The sequence below is a fragment of the Juglans regia genome, chromosome 11 (assembly GCF_001411555.2).
Source record: "Juglans regia cultivar Chandler chromosome 11, Walnut 2.0, whole genome shotgun sequence".
Lineage (NCBI taxonomy): Eukaryota > Viridiplantae > Streptophyta > Magnoliopsida > Fagales > Juglandaceae > Juglans > Juglans regia.
Genome location: NC_049911.1, coordinates 5,709,459 through 5,715,458, shown reverse-complemented (window position 1 = coordinate 5,715,458; position 6,000 = coordinate 5,709,459). Strand labels below are relative to the sequence as shown.

Sequence of the window (6,000 nt, the reverse complement as noted above, 5' to 3'; positions counted from 1 at the left end):
GTTTTATCAGTGTGCAACGATATTTTAAACACCACATTTTAAAATATTTTAAAACGATGTGTTTTAGGCTATCATTTTAAACACCACATTGCTTTAAATCAATTGCAGGACCTAATTGTATGTTCATGACAATTAAATTGTGAGAGTGATATATACCAGATCATAGAATAAGAATTATTCTGATGAAAACTGGTTCTGAAGCCCACAAGCAGGCTAGGATTTGACCTCAAATACTTCGAGGAAAATTGAGATTCTGTGAATTTTTTCCGAAAAGCCAAAAACCCAAGTATTGCATGAAAATAAAGTGCGTAATAACATAAGAATCTTTCCAAAAACTAATTGGCTCAAACTAGAATAAGATTCATCTCTAAAAGTGACAGCTAAAACGTTCCATAAAAGGAAAATAAAAAACTATAAGACAATATCATGTATAGATTGTAGTTTGTATACCTAAGACAATAAGCCATACAAAAGAAAATCAAAGACAACAAGCTAAAACGTTCCAGCCAATCCTGTTGTCTGAGGACCTAGCTCGTGGTCCATGAGCCGAGCCAATCCAAAGTCTCCAAGCTTCACATTAAAACTAGAATCAAGCATGACATTGCTCGATTTGATGTCTCGGTGAACGACACATTTCTCCCATTCTTCGTGGAGATAAAGCAGCGCAGATGCCAACCCAGAAGCTATCTTGTATCTCACTGCCCAAGTTAAAGGACTCCTCTTGCCAAACAAGTGCATATCTAGGCTACCATTTGACATAAACTCGTAAACAAGTAGGAACTCACCATTGTCATGGCACCATCCTATGAGTTGAACCAGATTCCTGTGTCTTATCCTGCTAATAATTTTCACCTCAGTTACGTATTCCTTTCTTCCCTGTTTAGACCCCCTTGAGATTTTCTTCACAGCAACTGCTATATCCAAATCAATGAAGTACCCCTTGTAGACGGCACCAAACCCTCCTTGTCCCAATTTCTTGTCATCTGAAAAATTGTTGGTGGCTAAAGCAAGATATCGGTGAGAAAATCTCCTTGGTCCTGCTCCTCTCTCAATGTCTTCATTAATTGATGTTAAGTTCACAGTCTCATTTGTTTCATCTTCCTTTTTCTTTACCTTCAAAGCCCTCAATATTACACATGTTACAATTGCTACAGCTATCAGAACACCAGCTGAGGCTGTTAGACCAATCACTAAACTCTTCTTCTTTTCGTTCTTCCCCCCTCTTTCCTTTCTTTCCAAACTTGAACTAAATTCCCATGACAGAATTTTAGTGCGCTCTGTAAATTGACCTGTAGCAGCTGAAATCCAACTATGACCCACTCTGGAAGAACCTGCATGAGATCAATTTCAAAAGAAAGTCTCGTATTCTCTTGAGCATTAGAGGTTGTTTCATATTTCCAAGAGACGCTCAAGTTCTTCGTAGAAGAATCGTAAGTGACCCATACATCAGCAGTATCTCCACTGTGTGAGCTGGCATTCCAGGAAGTGTATTTTGTGGAAGCAATTGAGTTGTTATTAATACCCACATGCTCAAATGGTGGATCCCATTGTTTGTTCACGCACGAGTCGAATTCGAAAAGAACAATTTGGTTCTGAGATGAATCGCTGGTTGTTGTGTTGAATAGGCCTAAAAATCCACCAGCTGAGTTTAGAGGCACTTCGAACCCGACAGGAGCCAAGAAGAAGGCTAAACCATGGCCATATTCAGCACGACCTTGGGTGTCGATAACGAAGGAGAAATGTGTGGTAAAGTTAGTGAGTTTTCCTGTATCAGAATCCCAGAGAGGCACCCTCTCAGAATAGATGGCTCGACCGACTCGGCATAAATAAGTATATCTGTTGATCAACTCAATGGCTCCAACAGAAGGTGCTGCATCTCCCGAGTATAGTATGTTGTTGGCATTGGGCTCAAAGCGATTTATTTGGAAATAAACTGTGTGAGCGGTGGGAAGAAGTAGAAGGAAGATGAAGAGACGAAACATGGCTTTTTGTCCTAAAAAGGTAATCTTCGGCTTGGAAAGTAGAGAGAGAGAGAGAGAGTAGTTGGAGAACGTCGAAAGAGAACCTGAAGTTTCAGTTTATATCTTCAGGATGCCGAGTTTTGGCGGCTGGATGTATCTATATATCTACAGCCCGCTAGATATATAGTTTTTAATTCAGAAACGTTATAAAAAACAGAATATGGAAATGCTTTTACACATATTCCGTACACTCAGACTTTTACTCAGATTCCTCGCCAGCATACAATTGGCGACAACAGAAATTAAGTGAAATATAGAACAAACAAATTGGTGTGATAACCTTAAATATTGGAATTATGAAGATCCGGGACTGTATAAGCTAATTTGACCGAAAATGAACCTGAATTTCCGAATACCAAGCTTAGTTCATCGCATCCTCCTTTTGCGAATATTCTAATTAACTGAAACGGACAGTCCGTGTTAAATAAATATGGACATTAAGGAATTTTGCACCTTTCTACGAACGGAGTAAGATGTGGGTCTAAATATTAGTGCAAGTCATTGTGGAAATAGACTAGCGCTCGGCCTCCAAGTCAGTTCTTCCACTTTTTCTAGAAGTCTTTTGGCGTACGAGGTGGAATCAGTCCAAATCAATGTGGAAAGAATTAGAATTTTGTCCCAGGCAGCTGAGATCTAGAAGTAAGGCATTCGATGTGATAGAATCTCTGGAAGTAAAGTGGACTTGGAAAGTACAAAGGACGACAGTGAAGAGACCCTACTCTTACTACAAGAAATCAGGTCTTTTCCAGCGATTTTTAAATCGTCGCAACCCAAATCGCTGCAAATAGATGTTATTTCCGGCGATTTTCAAGTCGCCGCTCAATTTCCTCGGTTAAGTTGCGAAATGGAGGAAAATAATTTTGTCTTGACTTGTTGCAGCGATTTTTCCATCTATAGCGGCGATTTTTTTCGCCGCAATAAATAATTTTATACTGTAGCATGTTAAGTTTTCGTCGAAATGAAAAAATCGCTATTATTAATTGATTTTGCGGCGAAAATTGTCGCCGTAACAAAATATGCTTCATTTAAAACTTATTAGCGGCGAATAAAATTCGCCGGAAAAAGCACATAAAATTTAAATGCCGCTGGTTAGGTTTTTCCCTCATTAATTTGTTTCCCTCGCCGAACTCTCCCCGCCCCCCTGCCCCCCTCTCCCCAAATTCTTCTCCTTCAAGCCTCCGCCACCCACAGCCGTCACCGGCGACCCCACCACGCCACCGCCACCGCCACCTCACCTCGACAGCCAACCCCTCCTTTTCCCCCAGCCCCAGCGCCGATCTCTTGGCTTTTCCCCAAATCTAGCCTCACCTCTCTCTCTCGGATTTCTCTATATCGCCGCCGCTGGGGGTGCCGTTCGCCACCACCCACATCTCGGCGCCGTCCACAGTCCTCCGTCGGAGCCCCCTTCTCCTCCACGCCTAGCCGAGCAGCCCGAGGCCCTCCCTCTCTCCCTTGCTCTGTTCGTAACCCACGACCACCAGCTCTCCACAGCGCTGCCGTGCTCCTCCCGAGCCACCACTCCACTCCAAGCTACCACCACGACCACCCCTGGTATGGGTTTTCAATTTAATCTTCAAGTTAATCATGATAACGTGCTTCGACCGTGAAAAGTTAAGCGTGAAACATGAATAGTACTATAAATATATATGTAGATTCTCATGACCATGATCAGTCAAAGTGAATTATAAGCTTTATTGTCTGGATTTGAGGCCATATATAGGTGATTGATCAAAGACTGAGGTTCAGTAGCTCATAGAATAAATATATATATATATATATATAAATATATATATATATATATTTGATCTTCTTTAATTTGTGCATATATTTCTGGGATGCAATTAACAGATTGAGCTGAATTAATCAAAATCATACCTTTATTTAATTGAGCATCCACATGATTTCTTTTCTTTTTGTTTCATCTTGATCTACATGAGTTATTTGAGGGAGAAGGAATATAATTTGATAATTTTTTTGGTTTGCATTTCATTGCTAATTTGCTTTAGATTGATGACAAATTCGAAACAAATTTGGACTGTTTCAACTGTACGTACTACATATAAATTTCTTAAGTTGCTGATTTTTTAATTTTGATTCATTATGTTAGAACAAAATATTTTTTAGGTTTGGGCTATTTAGTTTGAGGTTTGTGTTTGTGGATTTTGTCATTTCTGTATAAATCTTTACTATTGTTTGTTAAATTAAATTTTATATTTCATTTTAGTAATATCTGGTTATTTATATAACCACAACTGCCATGTGTTTAAAAAACAATCAATGAATGAAACATATAAAATTAAACACTTCAGGAAACCCGAAGTATGATCCTCACCTTGATTTGTCATAATATCGATGGTTTTAAAGTCATAATACTGATGGCATTGCCTTTGCTTGTGCTGGACAGCTGGTCTGATTATATTTGATCTATGTTTTTTACATGACAGAGTGCAATGTTAGAATCTGTTCAAGTTTTACATTGAACTGATTATCTGATATTATTGTTAATCATGCTTAATGTTCTCATGTTATCATTGAATATCAGCTAGCTGGATCTTTTATTGGACCTGGAGGATTTAACTTTGTTAGTGAAATGGTCCAAGTATGTTGCTTTTTCCTTTGAAAACTTTTAGTGCCTTTTATCTTTAATTACCTCTAAACTCTTGAATATGATTGTTTGTTTGCTTTAATGTCATACTTCACTGTTTTACCGAAGTAATCCCCTTATATGATAGGTACTTATAAAAAAAAAATGTGCTATGATAGGTAACGAATGATATCGAATGAGTGTAATGATTCGATTGACATATCTGGTTAGAGTATGGTTATCATAATGCTCTGGTTTCTCTGTTGGTCTACACATTTGGGAGATAAAGGGCTCATTATTTGCACTTGTATAATTTGCTTTTTGGATTTGATTGTTTGATTCAAACTATTTTGAACTTTTGACGTTAGGTCTTGCTAAACTGTTTTTTCCCCTGCCCATGTGATGTAGGAAAGATAAGCTTGTATTAGGACAAACTAGAGAGGTTCATAGACTTGAGTAAAGGTACATTTGTTTCTTTGAAATTTTGACATTTGTTGTTAATTTCTCATCTTAAAATGTCATCGTGAATGGTGCTGCAAGTACAAGGGCACTCCTAATCTTACTATGAAGATTTTACTTTATTTTAAGATGAAAGTGACTGGGCTGGGTCATTTAATATGCAGAGCATACTATCATATGCTCAAATTTGATTTTTTTTAGAATCTCATTTTCTAATGACAATATTCTTGTGTTGGCTGTAGTTTATTTTCCTCTTAACTGATTGCATGATTTTGATTTTTTTCTTCCAGCACCACTTCGACCCTCTACTACCTTGAATTATCAGGCTGCAACACGTTTTATTGAGCATTCTTTCCCTGACCTGACCCCAGGTAAATTGTTCTTTTCTAATTTTTATGTTCATGAATCTTTAACCATTTTTAGCTCTTTGCATTGGGGGATTGCTCATTTTTTGTACACCAGAAGCTAAGTATGAGAAATATTAAAGTTCACCTCCATGTTATACTGACATCTGTGTTGGGGTTGGTGCATGTTTCATTTGATTTCCTGTTGTCATGCATGTATTCTTTGATTTATCGGTTCCTTTGATTTTAAATTTCTATCTGACGTTATTTTCATTTCTGGATTACAGTAGGCGATATTGGCATATCTTAAATAGCCACTTACCTTGTATTAAGTTCCTGATCATACACACTTATACCTACTTAGAAATATCTATACAACATGAGATTCATGAAGGCTGTAGATTAAGGACTTCGGTTCTAATATCATATACCCTTGTTGCTTATAAATAGGATATTGTTGCCAGTAGCTTCCATGAAGTTGCTAAAATTGTAGCCTTGAAGACTGAAGTTTACATTCTGCATCACATAAGATTTCTGTCCATTCCAAGAATTATATATGACTAGTTGGCTCTTACTCACAAAATTAGTAATT

General features: G+C 37.9%; 1 long non-coding RNA gene and 1 pseudogene across 1 annotated transcript; one reads left to right on the top strand and one right to left on the bottom strand.

The window, feature by feature from the left end:
* Positions 1-492: 492 nt before the first annotated feature.
* LOC108980330 lies at positions 493-1,982 on the bottom strand (annotated as a pseudogene).
* A 3,038-nt stretch (positions 1,983-5,020) lies between these two features.
* LOC109016364 lies at positions 5,021-5,541 on the top strand. The gene is made up of 3 exons (XR_002000435.2): positions 5,021-5,067; positions 5,355-5,435; positions 5,527-5,541. It is a non-coding gene; the product is annotated as an uncharacterized LOC109016364 (long non-coding RNA).
* The last annotated feature ends 459 nt before the right edge of the window (positions 5,542-6,000 follow it).